The sequence below is a fragment of the Anomaloglossus baeobatrachus genome, chromosome 9, assembly GCF_048569485.1.
Source record: "Anomaloglossus baeobatrachus isolate aAnoBae1 chromosome 9, aAnoBae1.hap1, whole genome shotgun sequence".
Lineage (NCBI taxonomy): Eukaryota > Metazoa > Chordata > Amphibia > Anura > Aromobatidae > Anomaloglossus > Anomaloglossus baeobatrachus.
Window position 1 is genome coordinate 43,495,118 of NC_134361.1, and position 22,900 is coordinate 43,518,017.

At 49.3% G+C, this 22,900-nt stretch overlaps 1 protein-coding gene across 1 annotated transcript in view; it reads left to right on the plus strand.

The window, feature by feature from the left end:
- The first annotated feature begins 18,361 nt into the window (after window positions 1-18,361).
- The window catches only part of SIPA1L3 (signal induced proliferation associated 1 like 3), a 101,794-nt gene continuing 97,255 nt past the window's right edge, over window positions 18,362-22,900 (plus strand). Inside the window, exons 1-2 of the mRNA XM_075324854.1 lie at window positions 18,362-18,522; window positions 21,821-21,948. The gene's annotated coding sequence lies outside the window, so the exon portion shown is untranslated. The remainder of the gene's footprint in view (window positions 18,523-21,820; window positions 21,949-22,900) is intronic.

The following is a 22,900-nucleotide window of genomic DNA, read 5'->3' on the forward strand; positions in this document are numbered from 1 at the left end:
CGGCCGGGCGCTCAGCTGATCGCTCTCAATAGCCGGCGGCCGGGCGCTCAGCTGATCGCTCTCAATAGCCGGCGGCCGGGCGCTCAGCTGATCGCTCTCAATAGCCGGCGGCCGGGCGCTCAGCTGATCGCTCTCAATAGCCGGCGGCCGGGCGGCGCTCTCACATGCCGGTGGCCGGGCATGCCGGCGGCCGGACGCTCAGCTGAACGTTCGGCCACCGAGAGACAAAATAAGGTTTGTGATTTAAAAAAAATAAAAAAAGAGCATGCGCAGTTAAATCCTACGGTTTGCGCTGCTCAAAAAAAGTTACATGCTGCGTTGCATCCGCCCAACGCAGCGTCAAAATGACGCTGCGTCGTCCAGCGGATGCAACGCAGACACTTGTGTTACTGTGCGTTGTCCATACAAGTCTATGGAGAATAGCGCAGTGCGTTAACGGACTGCGCTATTCTCCATAGTGACGGACTCCGCTGAAAGCAAGTACCCTGAGCGATTCTTCACCACCACGTGCATGATCGGTGCCTCCTCTGTGCCGATATCTGTGACATATCAGCACCAACCAATCTGACCCCTCTAAAAAATCCTTTCATTGCAGCTGTAAAAGGGGAAATACTGAGCCTGATCGGTGATTTGCTAATTTTGCTTTGTTCTTGTAGGTCTCCTTGCAGGAACTTGACCCCATGTTCTTCTGAGCTTCTGTATCTTTATCGGGGCACCTCTTAGCACAGCTCTTGCTTTCAGCTAACATAAGGGGGTCTGATATTGTGCAAAAACAACCTAGAAGGTATTGCCTAAAAGTAGACCATCCCTTTTCAAGACTCCCAGCCCCGTGCAGAGCCTTGCGTGTGAGTGACAGGCTTCCAGTCTTCTAGGTAATCGCTTCCTTGGTCGTCTCTGACAGTTCTTACACGTTCAGGATGATGTTCCCGAGTATAATTGACAGTGAACGCTCCGCTTTCTGGCACAAATAAGGACTCTATTATTCATTGTCTAAGAGCTGCGGTATGTGTGTTTTGTCTGTGCGGTGGGTGGAGGAGAAATCCTTCACTCTACACTTTCCTACAGAACTGGCACTTACCTGACTGCATTCAGTCCAAGGTGATCTCATAGGTTAAAAACAGCCGAAAAGGGCCCCATACACCTTCACTACATCCGGGCTGACAACTGTTCCTCTCGTGCCCCCCACTATACGTGCACAGCCTGCTTGTGTTTTCTAATGGGGACAGTGGAGTAAGGTTTAACACCTGTCCCTGGGAGAGTCCTTGCTGTTCGGTCCTGCTGGTAATAGGCTTTCTGTTGGGATCTCTAATTCTTGTTCCATAGTAATAGACCGTGCAGAAAGTCTCGATTTGTGACGGATGTTACATTTTAATGTCAGTTTAACTTCACGGTATTTTATTTGTGCAAAATCCACTGTGTAGTCTCATCCGGATCCTTGTTCCTAATGCTGCCCCCTTGTCTAATCAGGTAGGGAGTCATTTTGCTTTATAAGTTGTTGGCTTCCAGGTTTGATTTAATACTATAGCATCAAAGCCTTAAATAATTTTCAAGCTTTAATTAGTTGTTCAGGACGGTCTCTGCTGAGGCTGGTGCACTTACTTTCATAGTCCACTTTACAATGACTTTATGACCTGATTGAATTGACAGCTTCTCAGCGCTCCTCCTCCCTGCTGCTGGATCTTAACCCAACTAGCCTTATTTACTGCTCCTCAATGTCTCTCCTCACTGCTGCTGAATCTCCACCCATCTAGCCTGAGCGATGTCTCCTTAGTCCCTCTAGTCTGAAGAGCTGTTAATTAGGGAAGGTGGGCAAAGTCACTCCTGACTATGTAGACTGACAGGTCCTCAATGATTCTCCTCCTTGCTGCTGCCAAATCTTTACCCAACTAGCCTTAATAATAGCTTTTTATTGTCCCTGCTTATTGCTGCAGACTCTCCATCTACATAGCCTGATTAACAGCTCCTCAATGTCCCTCCTTCGTGCTGCAGAATCTCCAACCATTGTAGCCTGATTGACAAATCCTCAATATACCTCCTCCTTACAGCTGCCAAGTTTTTGTCCACCTTGCATCACCGATAGCTTTTTAGTGTCTCCCTCCCTGCTGCTGAATCTCCACCTATTATGTTAACTCCTCAGTGCCCCTCCTCCCTGCTGCTGAATCCTCCTCTAGTCTGATAGCTCCTCAGTGCCCCTCCTCCTTACTGCTGAATCTCCACCTATTATAACTCCTCAGTGCCCCTCCTCCCTGCTGATGAATCCTCCTCTAGTCTGATAGCTCCTCAGTGCCCCTCCTCCCTGTTGCTGAATCTCCACTAGTCTGATAATTTCTCAGTACCCCTCCTCCCTGCTGCTGAATCTTCCTCTAGTCTGGTAGCTTCTCAGTGCCCCTCCTCCCTGCTGATGAATCCTCCTCTAGTCTGATAGCTCCTCAGTGCCCCTCCTCCCTGCTGATGAATCTTCCTCTAGTCTGATAGCTCCTCAGTGCCCCTCCTCCCTGCTGCTGAATCTTCCTCTAGTCTGGTAGCTTCTCAGTGCCCCTCCTCCCTGCTGCTGAATCCTCCTCTAGTCTGATAGCTCCTCAGTGCCCCTCCTCCCTGCTGCTGATGAATCCTCCTCTAGTCTGATAGCTCCTCAGTGCCCCTCCTCCCTGCTGCTGATGATTCCTCCTCTAGTCTGATAGCTCCTCAGTGCCCCTCCTCCCTGCTGCTGATGAATCTTCCTCTAGTCTGATAGCTCCTCAGTGCCCCTCCTCCCTGCTGCTGATGAACCTTCCTCTAGTCTGATAGCTCCTCAGTGCCCCTCCTCCCTGCTGCTGATGAATCCTCCTCTAGTCTGATAGCTCCTCAGTGCCCCTCCTCCCTGCTGCTGATGAATCCTCCTCTAGTCTGATAGCTCCTCAGTGCCCCTCCTCCCTGCTGCTGATGAATCTTCCTCTAGTCTCATAGCTCCTCAGTGCCCCTCCTCCCTGCTGATGAATCTTCCTCTAGTCTGATAGCTCCTCAGTGCCCCTCCTCCCTGCTGATGCTAAGATCTCACACTTTTTTTTTTTTTATGGGTTGAGCTTAATAGAATTGTCCCTTTCTGGACATGATTGGTACCTGACATGTTTGACAATCGATGCGGCTATCTTAACACCAATAATTGCTTTTGAAATGCCGTGTTGTGCAGCGTCGCTGAAATCTGCGGACTAACCATGTAAAGGTGTATGAGAAGTCCCCGGACATGCAGATATACATTGATATACAGAGCCTGTATACAGCTGATGGGACCAACAGGCCAGTGGTTGGGGCTTTCTTTACCGCAGCAGTGCAGGTTATTGGGTCCCTCCCATTTGTCACATTTCTGTATTGCTTTTTATCCAGTTCCTGAGTATAGTAATTAGCAGTCGGAGGCAGTTTCGGTGCCGCAGGCGGTGTAAGTGCATCCTAAACTTGGAGTAACAGCTGAACTCCTTTTCCTGGCCGGGCATCACATCTGCTGCGGCAAATGTGGAACGTTCAAGCAGGTTAAATGTCCAAGGACCAACTGGGCGCCCCCTGTGCAAAATATACCCCCCCACATGTGGACTTGGGACAAACGAGACCGGTGATGTTTGCCTTGTTGCGGCAATGAAGGGGTGAACGGCGTACGCTGTGCGGGAGACGTCTATTAGAGCGGAATGAAGGCAGATGACAGGACGGTATTAACAGTTTTGGCCCGAAGGTGAGGAATGGGAACTCGCGCAACAGCTGCTGTTTGTATAGAGAGGGATTCTAGAGGGCAGCCCGCGAGCTGGAGATATGGAAATTATGGGTCATGGGGTCCCAGCGACTGACAGCCAGCCTGGTATTACAGTCAGCACCGGCTCTGAACCGGCCCTACCTCCTTGCCCGACCCCTCGAATATATGGATGCAATGTTACCTCGCCGTCTCGCCAGCATTTTCGGAATTTCTGCGTTTGTTTGCATTCTCCGAAGTGCACGCCGTAAAGCGTGTGCTGCCACTGATCAGCCGCGCTCATGTCCCGACTGCGCACTACTACATCTCACACTATACAAAGAGGAATCGCACTTTCTGAAAATGATGTGGCTCGGTGGTTAGCACTGTATGGTGGCTCGGTGGTTAGCACTGTATGGTGGCTCGGTGGTTAGCACTGTATGGTGGCTCGGTGGTTAGCACTGTATGGTGGCTCGGTGGTTAGCACTGTATGGTGGCTCGGTGGTTAGCACTGTATGGTGGCTCGGTGGTTAGCACTGTATGGTGGCTCGGTGGTTAGCACTGTATGGTGGCTCGGTGGTTAGCACTGTATGGTGGCTCGGTGGTTAGCACTGTATGGTGGCTCGGTGGTTAGCACTGTATGGTGGCTCGGTGGTTAGCACTGTATGGTGGCTCGGTGGTTAGCACTGTATGGTGGCTCGGTGGTTAGCACTGTATGGTGGCTCGGTGGTTAGCACTGTATGGTGGCTCAGTGGTTAGCACTGCAGTCTTGCAGCGCTGGGGTCCTGGGTTCAAATCCCACCAAGGACAACATCTACAAGGGGTTTGTATGTTCTCCCCATGTTTGCGTGGGTTTCCTCCGGGTTCTCCGGTTTCTTCCCACACTCCAAAGATAGGGAATGTAGATTGTGAGCCCCAATGGGGACAGTGTTGCCAATGTACGGTATGTAAAATGCTGTGGAATTAATAGCGCTATATAAATGAATAAATATTAAATAATATTATTACATGCTAGAAGTTTTAGGTCCTGTGCACATAGTGCGTTTTTATTGCTTTTTTTTGTGCATGCAAATCCTTATCCTAGCAAAGTCAATGAGAATCCTGAAGTTTGTGCACGTTTTTTTTTTTCCTTGCAAATTTGGTGCAGAAATTTTCAGCATGTTAATTCTTTCAACGTTTTTCCAGTGTTTTTTTTCCACCGCTGAATGCATGCAAAAAACACATTTTTTTTTTTTTCTGACGAGATGTCTCTTCCTCCATCTCCTCCTTCCTCCATCCGTCTCTTCCTCCTCCTCCTCCCTCCCTTCAATCCTTCCTCTCCTCCACCCCCCCACCCTCCATCTCAATTGTTCTAATGTTTCTTACAACAATGAAAATACCAAACGGTCACCATTAATTAATAATAATTTATTCATTTATATTTCGCTATTAATTCCACAACGCTTTACATACATTGGCAACACTGTCCCCATTGGGGCTCGCAAATCTGTATGTCTTTGGAGTGTGGGAGGAAACCCACGCAAACACGGGGAGAACATACAAACTCCTTGCAGATGTTGTCCTTGGTGGGATTTGAACCCAGGACCCCAAGACTGCAGTGCTAACCACTGAGCCACCACACAGTGCTAACCACTGAGCCACCATTAAACCCTGCCGGGGTTCTTCACTTACTCCCAAACTTTTCCAGATTCTTAGTAGCGAGTGAGTAAAGGACTGGTCAATGATTCATTCCTCGGCCCCAAAACAAATATTAGACATTGTTGATGTAAGATTATTGAGGGATTTCTTCCTCCTTCTAACTTCCTTATATTGGATTCAGACCCCCCCCCCCCAAAAAAAACAAAACAAAAAAACAACTGGTGACTTGACACTAACGTCTTAAAATAAAGCACCAGCTACTTAATATTTTGTACCATGTGAACCCGAAACCCGGCGTTCTTGTCGGTGACATTAGAGGGAAGGTTTAGAGAAACCTTCCACCTAATCCACCGCTGACTTGAACCTCGAGGGTCTCTTGTGGGGTGTTTGGTGTTTTCGAGTTTGCAGACATGAAATCTGTGTATAAGCTGATTAGTCCTGTCTGGACTTTAGGAAGCTTTTGGCAAATCTTGATTTTAATGTTAATTAGCCCAGGGATTTAAGGTGGATGTAATATTGTGGAGCCGCTGATGAGATTTTTAGTGCCCGTGGATTTTTGGAGGTGGCGGCAATTCCCCTTGTTTTTCTGATCATGGGACTGGGAACACGAGGGTTGGTGTCTGGAGATCTTGGTGGATTTTTTCCTATTTTTTTCTGGTTTTGTAGAATATCCCCAGCCCTCCGTAGTCCCCGGGTCCATATTGTGCCTGGCCGAGCCTGGTACCCAGCAGTGTGTGTGCTCCGGTGGCGCGCACATTTGGTGGGCAGCCGAGCGTGTCGTTGTTTGCATTAGGAAGTGTCACAGCGACTTCTTGTCAGGCCGGGTGAGGCCTTTGTTCCAGTAGGTCTTCTTTGTTCTTCTAGTAGCAGCCCGGCCCTTATCTTGTCCCAACAAGCTTCTGTCAAACACAACAAGTCTTCAAAGTCTGCATTGATGTCTGGGCTGTGGTGGTGACAAGTCATCGCAATAATGACAATGACCTGGCTGGGCACTTGGGGCCACACAGAAGTGCGAAGGGGCGAAATCCTACTCTCATGTCGTCGGCTTACATGTGACAACCGTAAAAAAACAAAAAAATGGTGTAAATAATCAAAAATATTAATCTTTATGTAGCGCCAACATTCACCGCAACGGGGGGTACGAGTGAAGTAAAATCGGACATTCGCCATCACTAGCGGTTCTTTCATTGTTGAATAGGGAGGGGGAGGGAAGATGCCAGTAAAAGACGACCCGCCTTCCACCCCCCTCCCCCCCAAAAAAGACGCAAAAATCCCCCCCCCCATCTCCTAAACATCAAAAGTCAAAAACAATGGTCAAGATCTCGTGAAGTGACCAAAAGGACGCACTAATTCACGTGTTTCTTGGAGTTGTAATCGGTCAGTCTAAGGCCCCCTTTGTACGTTCGTGATAAAAACGCACGTTTTTCACGGTCCGTGTTGAAGGTGCGTATGGCCCTCAATGTGCCGTGATTTTGGCACACGTTTGTTCTCCGTGTGCTATCCGTGATCCTTCATTGTTGAATCAGGAGGGGGAGAGAAAACACCAGTAAAAGACGACCCCCCCCCCCCAAAAAAAACACAACAAAAAACAAAACCCCAAAACTCCTAAACGCCAGAAGTCAAAAAACAATGAGCAAGCTCTCGGGAAGCGACCAAAAGGATGCATTAATGCAAAAAGAAACACATCCTCCAAGGAACGAGCATTTTTTTTGGTTGTAATCAGTCAGTTTAAAGGGAACCTGTCACCCCATTTTTTGCCTATAAGCTGCGGCCACCACCACCGGGCTCTTATATACAGTATTCTAACATGCCGTATGTAAGAGCCCAGGCCGCTGTGAGAAGATAAAAAACACTTTTTATAATACTTACCTAACAGTCGCGCAGTTGGACATATGGCCGTCTTCGTTGTCCGGTGCCGGCGCCTCCTCTTACGGCCATCTTTGTCCTCTTTCTGAAGCCTGTGTGCATGACGCGTCTACGTCATACACACTCGCCGGTCCTGCGCAGGCGCACTACAATACTTTGATCTGCCCTGCTCAGGACCTGAATGCCGGCGAGTGTGTATGATGTCGGACGCATCATGCCCCGCGGCTAGAGAAGGAGAACAAAGATGGCCAAAGGAGGCGGCGCCGGCACCGAACAACGAAGACGCCCATATGGCCAACTGCACGACCGTTGGGTAAGTATTATAAAGTGTTTTTTATGTTATACCCCCGGCCTGGGCTCTTACATGTTAGAATGCTGTATATAAGAGCCCGGTGGTGGTGGCCACAGCTTATACGCCAAAAAAGTGGTGACAGGTTCTCATTAAAGCCTCATTCACACAATCGTGATAAAAACGCACATTATTCACGGTCTGTGTTGAAGGTGTGTATGGCACAAGTGTGTTGTCTGTGCTGTCCATGATAGCACACGGAGATCTGGAACTTTTTACTCACCTGTCTCTGGTGCTGCCGCTGTTTCTGGGTCTGCAGTGCAGTGAATATTCATGAGCATAATGAGCGGGCCCGGAAGCAAGTGACAGCAGCACTGGAAACAGGTGAGTATAGAAAATAATTTTATTTCACAGACACTTGTTTTCTCCGGTACGTGTCACACGGATCACATCAGTGTTGCCGGAGAAAAGTGGACTTTTGGTCTCCGTTTGGAACACATGGACACGCGTGTGCTCCAAATAGACACATGTCCATGAAAAAACACTGATTGTAATGGGTCTGTGTATGTCCATGTCTCTGGTACATATGAAAACGGATGTGTGAAGGGAGCCTAAACAGGATGGCGAGCATCGGACATATAAGTAAAATTCTTGTTCGTCAGGTGAAACTATTTTTAAGCCTGCTTTTAAAGAACATTGTTATCTACAGCACACCTGCAGGAGATGTGCTGCCGAGAACAATAATATTCCATACGTCCAAAATGATGAAAAATGGCCACTATCTTTTAGTGTAAATGCACCCCTCCTGTCTGAGGAAAGAAGAGTACCACAAAGTAAAGTGCTTCTTTTATGCAATATTGCAGCCATCTTTTAAATATAAAACCTGGCTATGTACATATGAGGTTTGAGTGCATGGGCTACTTTTAGTTGAGCGGGAAAGAATGTGGAAAAAGGAGCTAAACTTGGAATAAATTGATTAGGGAGTGTAACAGACCTTTGTAAAAAGATACGTTTTGACCCCTTGAAACAGTGGACATTGGGAATGAAGCTGATTGTCTGGGGTAACGCATTCCAGAAAACCTGGTGCAACAGGAGAGAAGTCCTGGAAATGGAGCATGTTCAGTAGAAGGATGCAGAACACAGGTCGGGTGGTAAATGAGATGGAGATTAGTCAGATTGGATGTTTTTAGCAGGAATAATGGGTAAACGGATCTGAGGACCAAATTGTGAAGACTGAATGAGTGGCTTCCAATTGTCTCCAAGATGGTAGATTCTATTGGTTTTTCCTCAGTGACCCAAGTAAATCCAATGACAGGATCATGGCAGGGTTCATTAGGCTCCTTGGTTGCCATGGGGCATAAAGACTAGCCCATCCATAGCAAAATTGACGAAAATGTTTCTATCGGACATGTTTAGAGGTCTTGTTGAGTCCAAGTCTTGACTGGTCGGAGCTTTTAATGTTCTGGCAGATCGGTTCTGAGCTTTAAGGACGTACTAGTGAAACTGAACTAGATTGTTTTTGGGGTAACCACCTGACTTATCCTGACCCCGGTGTTGTGGACCCCGGCTATCTCCCTGTTGTGGCTAGCTATCAGCGCGTTCCCAGGAGCTCTGTAACCTGCCGGACGCTCAGTCCATCGGCCCGGGGAGCTGAACTGGAACGCTCGCAGGACGGATTACTCTGCCGCCCACTCGTAATTTCATTATTCTTGCTCATTGCTGAATGTTTTCATTCAGCGTTGCACAGTGCATCATTTCTAGGACAGATTGCTTCCCGGCCAAGGAGAGCGGAGTGACCTTGGATCGGTGAGAAATCCTATTCACAACGCCGGTGAGGTGGGAGAGTTCACGGATGGATGTTTGATGGATGAAGTGGATTGATGAAAGCTGGCTGTACACTTCGATAGCGGTCATCTGGAAAAGTCTCGCCCTCCCACCATACACATGCGCTTCAATATATAGTGCACAGTAAAGCCCCAAATCGTCCAGGATCTTTCTTGGCCATCTCTCCCCTTCATGGGCGCTTCCTCTACCGAGTGCTTGGGGGTTTTCTATCAGATATCCACTGCCAGGCTCCTCTGGTGGTGGTATATCTAGACATGACGGATACTTAACCACCCCAATCATCTACTGTGGACCCCCCGTACACATACTGTCTACCAAAACTGTCAATATTGTTAATCTTAAGCTTTTGTCACATTCTTGTAGGGACATCTAATGTCCCTTTTGAGGTGTAAGGATTGTGGATGTTGAAATCTATTATTATTATTATTATTGCAGCACCATTTATTCTATGGCACTTTACATGTGAAAAGGGGTATACTTGATAAAAACAAGGACAATACAAGGCCCAGACTCGTAGAGGAGGTGAGAGGACCCTGCCTGCGAGGGCTCCCAGTCTACAGGGGAAGGGTGATGATACAGTAGATATGGGCAGAGCTAGTCGTGCAGCGGTATAGTCGACTGAGAGTGATGGGTGAGGATAGAGTAGATGGGACAGAGCTGGTCATGCATTAGTATAGTCTACGGAGAGTGATGGCTGAGGATACAGTAGATGGGACATAGCTGGTCATGCATTAGTATAGTCTACTGAGAGTGATGGGTGAGGATACAGTAGATGGGACAGAGCTGGTCATGCATTAGTATAGTCTACTGAGAGTGATGGGTGAGGATACAGTAGATGGGACAGAGCTGGTCATGCATTAGTATAGTCTACGGAGAGTGATGGGTGAGGATACAGTAGATGGGACAGAGCTGGTCATGCATTAGTATAGTCTACTGAGAGTGATGGGTGAGGATACAGTAGATGGGACAGAGCTGGTGATGCATTAGTATAGTCTACTGAGAGTGATGGGTGAGGATACAGTAGATGGGACAGAGCTGGTGATGCATTAGTATAGTCTACTGAGAGTGATGGGTGAGGATACAGTAGATGGGGCAGAGCTGGTCATGCAGTGGTATAGTGGACTGAGGGTTACTGACTCTTGTGGGCTTGTCGGTAGAGGTAGATCTTCCAGTTTCTTTTGAAGGTTTTCACAATGGGTAAGAGCCTTGATATGTTTGGGTAGAGAGTTCCAGAGTATGGGGGAGGCACAAGATAAGTTTTGTATGCAATTGAGGGAAGAGGAGATAATAGGGGAGGTGAGAAGATCTTGTGAGGATCTGAGGTTGCGTGCAAGTAGATACCAGGAGACTTGGTCACAGATGTATGGATGAGACTGGTTTTGGATGGCTTTGTATGTCAAGGTTAGTGTTTTGAACTGGAGTCTTTGGACAACGGGAAGCCAGTGATCGGGTTGGCAGAGTTGAGAGGCTAGATAATAGCGGGGAGAGAGGTGGATTAGTCGGGCATCACAGTGTAGGATAGCTTAGAGGGATGCATGAACAATAGTAGTGAGGCCAAGGAGTAGAAGGTTGCAGTAGTCAAGGCAGGAGATGATGAGTGCATGCACTAGAGTGTTTGCTAATTCTTGTGGCATGTACAGATCTGGAAATATTCTTGAGTTGGAGTCAGCAGGAGATGGAAAGGGCTCGGATTTATGGCTTGAAGGAGAGGGCAAAGTCAAGGGTTTCCCCGAGGCAGCGAGCTTGCGGGACTGGGGAGAGTGAGCAGCCATTGACTCTGATGGAGAAGTCTGAGTCTGCAGACATTCATTTAATATGTATGGCCACCCATCATTAAAATTTAGAAGACAGTCTTATGCAGTGTTTATATAAGTCCATTTTCTTTCCCCTATTCTCATCCCCTTTATTCTTTCAATCTGTTTGGTCAGACGAAGATCCAAGACTGTGGCCCTAAATGTCACGCACAATAGTTTTTTAGAATAATGCTTCTCCTGTTGGATTTCCAAGTTCTTCATTACACATGTATACACAGGGAGGACCCCTGCTTTGGCTCCCTGTACCCAGGAGTGCCATATTGCCAATAAATCTAAATGGGCCTTTAGGTTTGGGCTGCCTGCTGACGTCTTCTGTAACATCTCTGTGCTACCACTGGACGGTTTCCTTTGACTAATCAATTCCCAACTAGGCTGGGCTGACCGTCTCTCTTGTATAGCATGAGAGCTGTCAATCATCCTGAGCCGGAGGGGCCCACCCAGTGGACTCCTCTCCTTGTGCCATGGCTTGTTTTTGAAAAGTACAGACTTGTCCCTTTTCAGTTCAAAGCAGGGAAATTTTTGGTTAATGAGAAACCCTTGATGCAACTTTTTTGGGGGGTGGAGGTACGGTCTATTGTTAATGAGATCACTAGGTTGGAGTTGGGGCAGCGCTCCATGGTTGTCTAACTCCTCTCCCAGTACCTGGACTGCTCTCCTTGTGCCATGGCTTGTTTTAAAAATGTACAAACTTGTCCCCCTCTTCCATTCAAAGCAGGGAATATTTCGGTTGAAATATCCATGATGCAGTGTTTGGAGGCGTACGGTCTTTGTTGAGGAGACCAGCTGGTTTGGAGTTTTGGCAGCGCTCCATGGTTGTCTGACTTCTTGTGCCATGGCTTGTTTCAAAAATGTACAAACTTGTCCCCCCTCTTCCATTCAAAGCAGGGAATATTTCGGTTGCAATACCCATGATGCAGTTTTTGGAGGCATATGGTCTTTTGTTGAGGAAACCAGCTGGGTTGGAGACTTGCTTGTGCTCCATGGTTGTCTGGCTTGGCTAAAACGCAAAACTTTCTGAAGGGGCCGTTCGTCACCGCTCACTTCCATGTCTGGAGATGAGCGGTGCCCTTGATGCCCCATCCCAGGACGTCGTCTTGATCGGTGGTTATCGGACACCTGTGTGCTTCACAAGAGTAGGACACTTGTACAATAGCTGCCGATCGACCACATTTACCGGCCGGTATGTGGGGACGCGACATCCTAGGCATCACTCGGCTTCAAGGCTGAAGTGGTAGCGCCGGGGAACCACTTTAATCATCTCACAGGGTAGCCATCTCCAATATTTCCAGTCTACTCTGTGTATTGGCCACAGATCCGTCCATCTCTGATGTAGATGGGGCACGAACATAAAGTGTCTCCTTTTAGGTAGTTTATTCTGTATTTAGACTGTTCCTGGCACACATTGGGTTAACTATTGGTTTGGTTGATTATCTATGGTTAGTAGTTTCAGTCTGGTTATTTATTAACTTGAGGTGTTAGTGATTACCCAGCTCCCTGCAAGGAAATGTGATGGGTCCTCTGACTTCTGGAGGAGGTGAGCTGTTCTCCCAATCTTCCCCAAATTGTCTCATCTCAGAACCAGTATCTGGATCCCCTTCTTGCAGGGGTTGGGCACCCTTTTCCCTCTGTCCGGGTCCTAATGGTAAAGTTCAGCTCGTAGTAGTAGACGGTGGATACAGGGACTGCATCAGACCATGATGTGATCGAGAAAGGAACGCCGGTCACTGGCCATTAAATGGCGCCAATCGATAACTGCCTCCGTGTATCTGTGGTTTGCACACATTGCTGACCATCTACTTGTGTTATATGTAGGGCGCTCAGTAGAACGTTGGTTTAAGGGTAACTTGGTTTGAGAGCGTTTTGCAAGACAAGCAAAGCTTTTTACAAATGTGTAACTTGGTTTAAAAGCAATGATTTGCAAGAAGACCAAATCCTCACCGTGCACACTCGCGGTTCTGTCCTTTCACCGCGTTCTGACCCGCTCTGGAGGTATATATACTGTATACCATTGTACAGTACAGTATATATTATATAACATGTCTATCAATTTGCATTTGTGGATACAGTATTGTACTTTCTTTCTGATAACCAGTGCAGCACATTGCTTATACTGTACCTCTCGCACAGCAACAATCCTATTGTAAGCTAAGGTGCAGTTTAATTTGTTTGTGTTTTTACTGTACAGTATTTTGCATTAGTGTACTATAATAATTTTATATGTATACAGGACATTATTTTGTTTTACTGTAATAAGTTTGTATAAATACTGTAAATATTTTTGGGTTGTGGAACGCATTGTCTATGTTTCAATTATTTCCTATGGGAAAATTCGCATTGATATAAGAGTAACTTGGTTTAAGAGCTCACTCCTGGAACCAGTTATGCTCGTAATCCAAGGTTACACTGTGTTCCCGATTAATTAGTGACTCTGGAGTCATTTTTCTCAGATCTCTGTTTCGGCGCGTCGCCCTGTTTTGGCGCGTGGCCCCTTTGTTTCGGCGCGTGGCCCCTTTGTTTCGGCGCGTGGCCCCTTTGTTTCGGCGCGTGGCCCCTTTGTTTCGGCGCGTGGCCCCTTTGTTTCGGCGCGGCGCCCCTTTGTTGCGGCGCGGCGCCCCTTTGTTGCGGCGCGGCGCCCCTTTGTTGCGGCGCGGCGCCCCTTTGTTGCGGCGCGGCGCCCCTTTGTTGCGGGGCGGCGCCCCTTTGTTGCGGCGCGGCGCCCCTTTGTTGCGGCGCGGCGCCCCTTTGTTGCGGCGCGGCGCCCCTTTGTTTCGGCGCGGCGCCCCTTTGTTTCGGCGCGGCGCCCCTTTGTTTCGGCGCGGCGCCCCTTTGTTGCTCCTCCTGCACATTTACAGGTGTTCTGGCTCCGTATAGGAGGGTTGTGCCTGACACCAGCACCTCTGATTGGACAGTATCAGTGTGTATAGAGACATGCCCCCAACTATTGCCACCCAGCTATTAATTTATTCATAAATTTGAACCAGGAGCAACAGAGGATCAGCGAGGGAGAATTATGGGAAAGGAGGGTCCAGTACTGCCCTATCAGTGGGGGATGCAGTTATATATTGGGGGCTGACTGTCCTCATACAGCCGGTGGCCACATGCCATCCCCTTATGTTCTGCTAGGACCCAGGGCTGACTGTTCATGTGCATGGCCGTCCTGTATATTTCCGGTGCACTTGCCTGACGCTGGCCAGACATTTCTACCGTCTGGCCAGATGCGGTTGTTCTCCGGTCTGGCTGCCTGGACGGCTTCATGATGCATAGAGGAGCAGAAGACCCTCGTCCGCCCCGATATGATGCAGAATTCCAGGGCCTGATGGTTCTGGTGTCACCACAGTCCTTGATCCCACAGCTTGCATTGTGATAGAAAGGACTAGTTAATAGTTAACCTGCATGGATTGTGGACAGTGGAGGGGCCCGGCTCTTGGCATGCCCCTGTGCTTCCTCTGCGTACATGGCACTGTGCTGCTACCTTGCTGGCAGCGTGGGATCGTTCTGTGCCCGCCTGTGCGTGGGCTCCAGCTCTTTCTCTGCTGGTTTATGATATCCTGATCTACCAGCTGCTCTGTTTTAGTGGCTATCACCAGGGGAAAAAAAAGGTAGAGCGCGTCTTCCGATCCATAAAGCTTGCAATCTGTTGTCCTGACATAGAGCTGGATGGCTACCTGGTGGTGCACGCAGCGATACGGGTGAAATCGGGCAGAAATAAGTCACTGTATGGCTCCATATACAGAGGTATGGTGCAGCACCGCAAGCTGCAGAAGTCGCCCTACTCCTCCTGCAGCAGGAGACCACCAGGAAATCCAAGGAGCTGAGCTCTGGGGGTTGGTAATCCTTGAGGACACCTATTCTTATCAATAGGCCTGGGGCTAAACAGCAATTTTGGAAGCTGCACTGATTGTGCGACCAAAGATTGTCTTGAGCCGAAGCAGAGTGCAAGTGAACGGGGCTGCACTGCGACCCCTAGGCACGGCAAACCCCCTAGGCACGGCAAACCCCCTAGGCACGGCAAACCCCCTAGGCACGGCAAACCCCTAGGCACAAAAAGTCAGAAACGGTTGGATATTTTTACGACTTGTCTGGGTGCCCTATGAGTCTGTGCAATCCCATTCCCTCTCTTTACGCTGTGATGAAGTAACTGCACCGAGTGGTCTTTGGTCGCATGACCTGTGTTGCCGTCTAGCCCCAGCCTCATATGAACTGGAGGCAGAATGACCCCCCCCCCCCCCTACCCCAGAAGACCTCCATTTTTAAATTGGAGGGGTATTCCAGTAGGTAGAGATCATCACTTAGCCACAGGATAGGTGATAACTTGTTGATTGGTTTGGTTATGGCTACTAGGACCCTCCACCAATTGCCAGAACGGGGAACTTTAACCCCTTTTAGAATTAGCACACATAATGGGCTGACTGAGCGGCGCTGCAGGGAGGCATCAACATGGCCACCCCATTACAGCAGGGATTAGAGTGCCCGTTCTGAGGGTTGCTCATACCCATTGATCTAGAAGTGATCACAAGTGATGAGAGGGCACTACCATGCTCAGGTGCTCAGTACTCGTAACTAGTGATGAGCGGGCACTACCATGCTCGGGTGCTCAGTACTCGTAACTAGTGATGAGCGGGCACTACCATGCTCAGGTGCTCGATACTTGTAACTAGTGATGAGCGGGCACTACCATGCTCGGGTGCTCAGTACTCGTAACTAGTGATGAGCGGGCACTACCATGCTCAGGTGCTCGATACTTGTAACTAGTGATGAGCGGGCACTACCATGCTCGGGTGCTCTGTACTCGTAACTAGTGATGAGCGGGCACTACCATGCTCAGGTGCTCGGTACTTGTAACTAGTGATGAGCGGGCACTACCATGCTCGGGTGCTCAGTACTCGTAACTAGTGATTAGTGGGCACTACCATGCTCAGGTGCTCGGTACTTGTAACTAGTGATGAGCGGGCACTACCATGCTCGGGTGCTCAGTACTCGTAACTAGTGATTAGTGGGCACTACCATGCTCAAATGCTCGGTACTTGTAACTAGTGATGAGCGGGCACTACCATGCTTGGGTGCTCGGTACTCGTAACTAGTGATGAGCGGGCACTACCATGCTCGGGTGTTCAGTACTTGTAACTAGTGATGAGCGGGCACTACCATGCTCGGGTGCTCAGTACTCGTAACTAGTGATGAGCGAGCACTACCATGCTCAGGTGCTCAGAACTAGTGATGAGCGGGCACTACCATGCTCGGGTGTTCAGTACTTGTAACTAGTGATGAGCGGGCACTACCATGCTCGGGTGCTCAGTACTCGTAACTAGTGATGAGCGAGCACTACCATGCTCAGGTGCTCAGAACTAGTGATGAGCGGGCACTACCATGCTCGGGTGTTCAGTACTTGTAACTAGTGATGAGCGGGCACTACCATGCTCGGGTGCTCAGTACTCGTAACTAGTGATGAGCGAGCACTACCATGCTCAGGTGCTCAGAACTAGTGATGAGCGGGCACTACCATGCTCGGGTGTTCAGTACTTGTAACTAGTGATCAGCGGGCACTACCATGCTCGGTACTCGTAACCAGCAGTTGGACGCTCAGACGGGCATGACTTGTGTACTGAGTATAATTTAAGTCAATTGGGGACTCGAGCATTTTTCCTGCAGCACACCAAGTAGTCCTGTAATGATAATTTCCTGCTGATTAAAGTAATTTTTATCAAAACTACACTAAGCAGCCCAGTAAGTGACACGTGACTGGAATCCGTATCTCTGCCCATACATTATGCTGCTCTCTGATTAAGTGGCAAAAAGCTGCGGACAAATTACCTCTAACAAATTCCAATTTTTTAGGCTGGATTCTGACTCTGTTTTTATTTCTTAGTAGTGGCATGGAATTACAGATTTGTCTGCGTTCCTGACCTCAACTTAAAAATAGCATCAAAAGTCATCCAGCCGTAGGGCGCTGTACACACTGGACGTATGTCTACCAGTCAGGACTATTGTTTACAGAAACCTCTGTTTCTGTGTACGGGGGTCTTCCTGACCCTTTGTTATGATAGCCATGTTGTATTTCAGCAGGTCTGGAGACCCCTATTTGCAGCGTACTGTGCTCTAAGAACACATGCATGCTCAACTGAACAGAGCGTGCATGTTTTTGGAGGGGTGAAGAGGAATAGCATTCAGGCTTTTGGGCATAATTTACACAGAGATCATTAAGAACATATGCACGCTCAGCTGAAAAGAGCATGCATGTATTTAAAGGGGTGAAGAAGAATAGTATTCAGGCTTTTGGGCATGATTTGCACAGATATCATTAAGAACATATGCACGCTCAGCTGAGAAGAGCATGCATGTATTTAAAGGGGTGAAGAAGAATAGCATTCAGGCTTTTGGGCATGATTTGCACAGATATCATTAAGAACATATGCATGTATTTAAAGGGGTGAAGAGGAATAGCATTCAGCCTTAAGAGCATGATTTGCACAAGGATCATAAGAACATAATGTACGCTCAGCTGAGCAGAGCATGCATGTATATAGAGGGGTCAAGAGGAATAGCATTCAGCCTTTTGGGCATAATTTACACAGAGATCATTAAGAACATATGCACGCTCAGCTGAAAAGAGCGTGCATGTTTTTGGAGGGGTGAAGAGGAATAGCATTCAGGCTTTTGGGCATGATTTGCACAGGGATCATTAATAACATATGCATGCTCATCTGAGCAGAGCGTGTATGTTTTTGGAGGGGTGAAGAGGAATAGCATTCAGCCTTAAGAGCATGATTTGCACAGGGATCATAAGAACACATGCATGCTCAGCTGAGCAGAGCGTGCATGTATTTAAAGGGATTATATGGAGAGGTAACTCTGTTTGGTGATAAGGGTTGGGGTCCTTTTTTAAGCTGTGATTTGGGGGGGTGGTTATCTAGTGATTTGATCACAGGAAACTTTCTGGGACCTCAGCGTTGTTCATTTTTCCCTTTTGGTATGATGTGAGTGTAATCTGGAGATGTAGCAGTGCTCACAGTGTTGACAGTTTAACTCTTTAAAGCCCGCACTGTCATTAGATCCCCGAATATTAAACTTCCCGCCGTCGTTCCCTCCTTGTCACCCCCCCTTGTCATCAGTCTCCACGTCCCATGTGCTCCCTATGCCCAGCTGTGACACGCCGGAGCCATGGACTGCTCCTCCAGCATTGTCTTTGATGGTGATGGGAGCCGTGCGCTGGCGTGTGGGAGGGGGGATGTAATCCCACTTAGTATTCAGTGGACGAGTATGGTAGTATTACTAGGCAGCCCACGGCTCCGCTTCCTCCTCTCATTCACCAGACTGTTCATCTCTGGCCGGGGAGAGGACGGATCCTGCCATGAGATGGGGACTGCGGATGGCAGGTGAGTGTGAGTGTGCACGGTGCGGGTTGCTGTACGTGGGAAGGCTGGTGCTGCAGGATTACTCCATACTGCAGCACACCGCTCCGGGCTTAGCGGCTCTGATATATGGTTAGTACTGCGTGTATCGGTGAACGGCTCCTGCATTAATCATTCATGGTATACCGCCACATAGGGCAACCTGTTATAGCCGCACCATCCTCCCCAGGCAGCTCGGGGGCAGAGTCGAAGTAGAGCGGGGGGTTGCACTTGTGACCCCAGTACTGGGCATGTTTGTATATACTGGGATTATATATATATATTATATGTTATATGTTATATGTGTGTATATATATATATTATATGTTATATGTGTGTATATGTAATATGGTGCTTCGGTTCTCATTATGGACCACCCATCACTCCATACCGGCGGCGGTGGTTCCCTCGGGGGCTCCTTTCCGTTTGCCTTTTGCACCCGCATTTAATAGCCATTTTGGGGCCGGCGTGCTGTGCCAGCTCCCCCCCCCCCCCAGTCTTATCCGCATGCTGCCGGGGTGGAGCCTCCGAAATGATATCACCCACCATAAAAATGATGTCATGCCGAAGATGATGTCCTCCCGCCGGCCACCGCGACACCCCGGCTAAATATTTTATGGGCTATGCATGCAGGATTTGGTGTTTTTTGTTTTTTTTTTCTTCTTCTCTTTTAAAGGGAAAGTGTCCGAGTAGAAGTAGCCTAAGGTCATATACTTACATTTAATAATTAAAAGCCCAGGAGAGGCTCTCGTCTGTAATGTCTACCTCCTCCGTCAGAGCCGGGGGAGGGGAAATGGAGGTGAATGATTGTCTTGACCCGGGATATGTCATTCGATGATTCCTATCATGTTCCACCGCTGATATCGATGGGGGTAGTCATCTGAATTTCCTGCCTCATTCCTCGTCTATTTGTCACATGAAGGTTCCTATTGGAATAATATGAGCCTGCAGTATATTTTACTGCACCTTGCAGACACAGGAATCGTATTATATTAATCAGTTTGTGGCTGGTGCAGAACTACTGCTCCCAGCATGCCAGGATGGGGAATCACAGATGTAGATAATGGTGGTTGAAAAAAAGCCAAACCTCGTAGGGGGTCGTAAAAATTGACGGACTGCCCTTAACTGGGCCACAGACCTACTGTTGTGGTCGGCGGATTGCAATTCTGTGTGATTCCCACAGTGACATGCTTGCACAGTATGGCTGAGCATGCATGTTTTCTCAATGCATAAAGCCTCTTATACATATAGAGGCCTCCTGATGAGTGAAATATGTCCTGGGAATATAAGGATGGGGAGGATGGAATTAAATCACCACAAAATTTTCCTTCAGTGAGGAGATCAGGGAGATGAGCAGCGGCTCCCACATAGAGAGCACTGGGGCGCTCGGCTTCCACATAGAGAGCACTGGGGCGCTCGGCTCCCACATAGAGAGCACTGGGGCGCTCGGCTCCCACATAGAGAGCACTGGGGCGCTCGGCTCCCACATAGAGAGCACTGGGGCGCTCGGCTCCCACATAGAGAGCACTGGGGCGCTCGGCTCCCACATAGAGAGCACTGGGGCGCTCGGCTCCCACATAGAGAGCACTGGGGCGCTCGGCTCCCACATAGAGAGCACTGGGGCGCTCGGCTCCCACATAGAGAGCACTGGGGCGCTCGGCTCCCACATAGAGAGCACTGGGGCGCTCGGCTCCCACATAGAGAGCACTGGGGCGCTCGGCTCCCACATAGAGAGCACTGGGGCGCTCGGCTCCCACATAGAGAGCACTGGGGCGCTCGGCTCCCACATAGAGAGCACTGGGGCGCTCGGCTCCCACATAGAGAGCACTGGGGCGCTCGGCTCCCACATAGAGAGCACTGGGGCGCTCGGCTCCCACATAGAGAGCACTGGGGCGCTCGGCTCCCACATAGAGAGCACTGGGGCGCTCGGCTCCCACATAGAGAGCACTGGGGCGCTCGGCTCCCACATAGAGAGCACTGGGGCGCTCGGCTCCCACATAGAGAGCACTGGGGCGCTCGGCTCCCACATAGAGAGCACTGGGGCGCTCGGCTCCCACATAGAGAGCACTGGGGCGCTCGGCTCCCACATAGAGAGCACTGGGGCGCTCGGCTCCCACATAGAGAGCACTGGGGCGCTCGGCTCCCACATAGAGAGCACTGGGGCGCTCGGCTCCCACATAGAGAGCACTGGGGCGCTCGGCTCCCACATAGAGAGCACTGGGGCGCTCGGCTCCCACATAGAGAGCACTGGGGCGCTCGGCTCCCACATAGAGAGCACTGGGGCGCTTGGCTCCCACATAGAGAGCACTGGGGCGCTCGGCTCCCACATAGAGAGCACTGGGGCGCTCGGCTCCCACATAGAGAGCACTGGGGCGCTCGGCTCCCACATAGAGAGCACTGGGGCGCTTGGCTCCCACATACAGAGCACTGGGGCGCTCGGCTCCCACATAGAGGGCACTGGGGCGCTCGGCTCCCACATAGAGAGCACTGGGGCGCTTGGCTCCCACATACAGAGCACTGGGGCGCTCGGCTCCCACATAGAGGGCGCTGGGGCTTTCGCGTCGAGGGCGCTCATCTGTATCGTGGAGCTGCATGAGAGACATTGGTCATCTGTCTATGTACAGCTCATTTCAGCTCCTGCAGACCTCTCTGGCGTATCTCCCCCGAGAACAAAAGGATGGGGCATGTTAACATTTGATATGCCCAATCCTTATTACCCAGTTGTTTTCCAAATGAACATTGAATGACTACCAAATACACAATGGATGGTTGGCTAGTCGCTCCAAACTCGTTTGTCCTTCCACATTAGACTATGGCCACGTACCGGGTGTTTGGTCTATGGCCCCTTCGGATCTGCACAATGATGGAGAGAAAAGGGGCTATAGAGAGCAATTCCTATGTATTCCTCTCCCTCGTGCACATATGATATATTCCTTAAGAGGTTATTAAGCCAGTCGTGTCTTTTAGACATTGTGGACGATGACATATCGGTCATTTCTAGACACATTTGTTTCCTCGGTCAGACGCGCCGCTCTGCCGTCCTCTCTTCTCCGTACGCCGCCATATGGTGAGCACCGGGGCACCATGACGTCCGCCTCGTAGGCTGTAGGCATGTGGGGTGGGCACAGTTGTCAGGCCGGCACGTCGGGGTGATAAATCAGTCAGTGGGCCGCTGCCTCTATGATGGACGCCTTCCTCCTCGGGTGCAGATTGTGTTTTTCCGCTCTGATTTTGCAGCAGAATCGCGCGCTCTTATACTGAATATCTGGTTTCTTTCCCGCAGATACAGAAATCCCTTTGTTGCCTTATCCTTACCTCCGCACCTTGGATCTGAGCTGGGGAATAATTACATGGAGGATTACACGTGGATGGCTGCTTGAGACCGCGGACAAGACACTGAAGAAACCCAATGTGAGTGTCCGCTCCCATCTGATGAAAACGCGCTGTAATCACGCGGCTTCAGACCGAATTATAACGTGACCTAGGAGAAGGAAATGTACCTAATCAGTGTATTGTGTACACTTTTAAAGGGGTTGTTTGGGTTTATAGAAAAATGGCCCATGGGCTGGAGTTGTGTTAGGCCCTGTGCACACGCTGCTTTTTTTCCGTGCGGTTTTGATGCAGAAAAAACCTGCAGATTGGCAATTATTGGTCCGGTTTAGCAGCGTTTTTTCACCCATTGCCTTCAATGATATAAAAAACTGCACCAAAACCACATCCGTTTTTTGCCCAAGTTGCAGATTGGGTACCAAAAAATGTCTGCACCAAATCTGCAGCGTGTGCACACAGCCTAAGGCTGTTTTCACACATCAGTTTTTTGCCATCCACCACGATCCGGCGAAAAAAACTGATGCGACTGATCCGACGAAAAAACGGATCCGTCACATCAGTTTTTTCATCCATTTCTTCCGTTTTTTTGACGGATCCGTTGTGATACTGAGCATGCTCAGTTAAAAAAACGGATCCGTCGTTGGATTCCGTCATATGTTGTATTATGCCGGGTCCGACGTCCATAGGCTTCCATTATAAAACACGCCGCACGGCAGCGGATCCGGCGTCCATAGACTTTCATTATATAAAACGCCGCACGCCACTGGATCCGGTGTCCATAGACTTCCATTATAAAACACGCCATATGGCACCGGATCCGTCATCCATAGATTTCCATTATATAAAACGCCGCACGCCACCGGATCCGGCGTCCATAGGCTTCCATTATAAAACACGCCGCACAGCACCGGATCCGGCGTCCATAGGCTTCCATTATAAAACACGCCGCACAGCACCGGATCCGGCGTCCATAGGCTTCCATTATAAAACACGCCGCACAGCACCGGATCCGGCGTCCATAGGCTTCCATTAT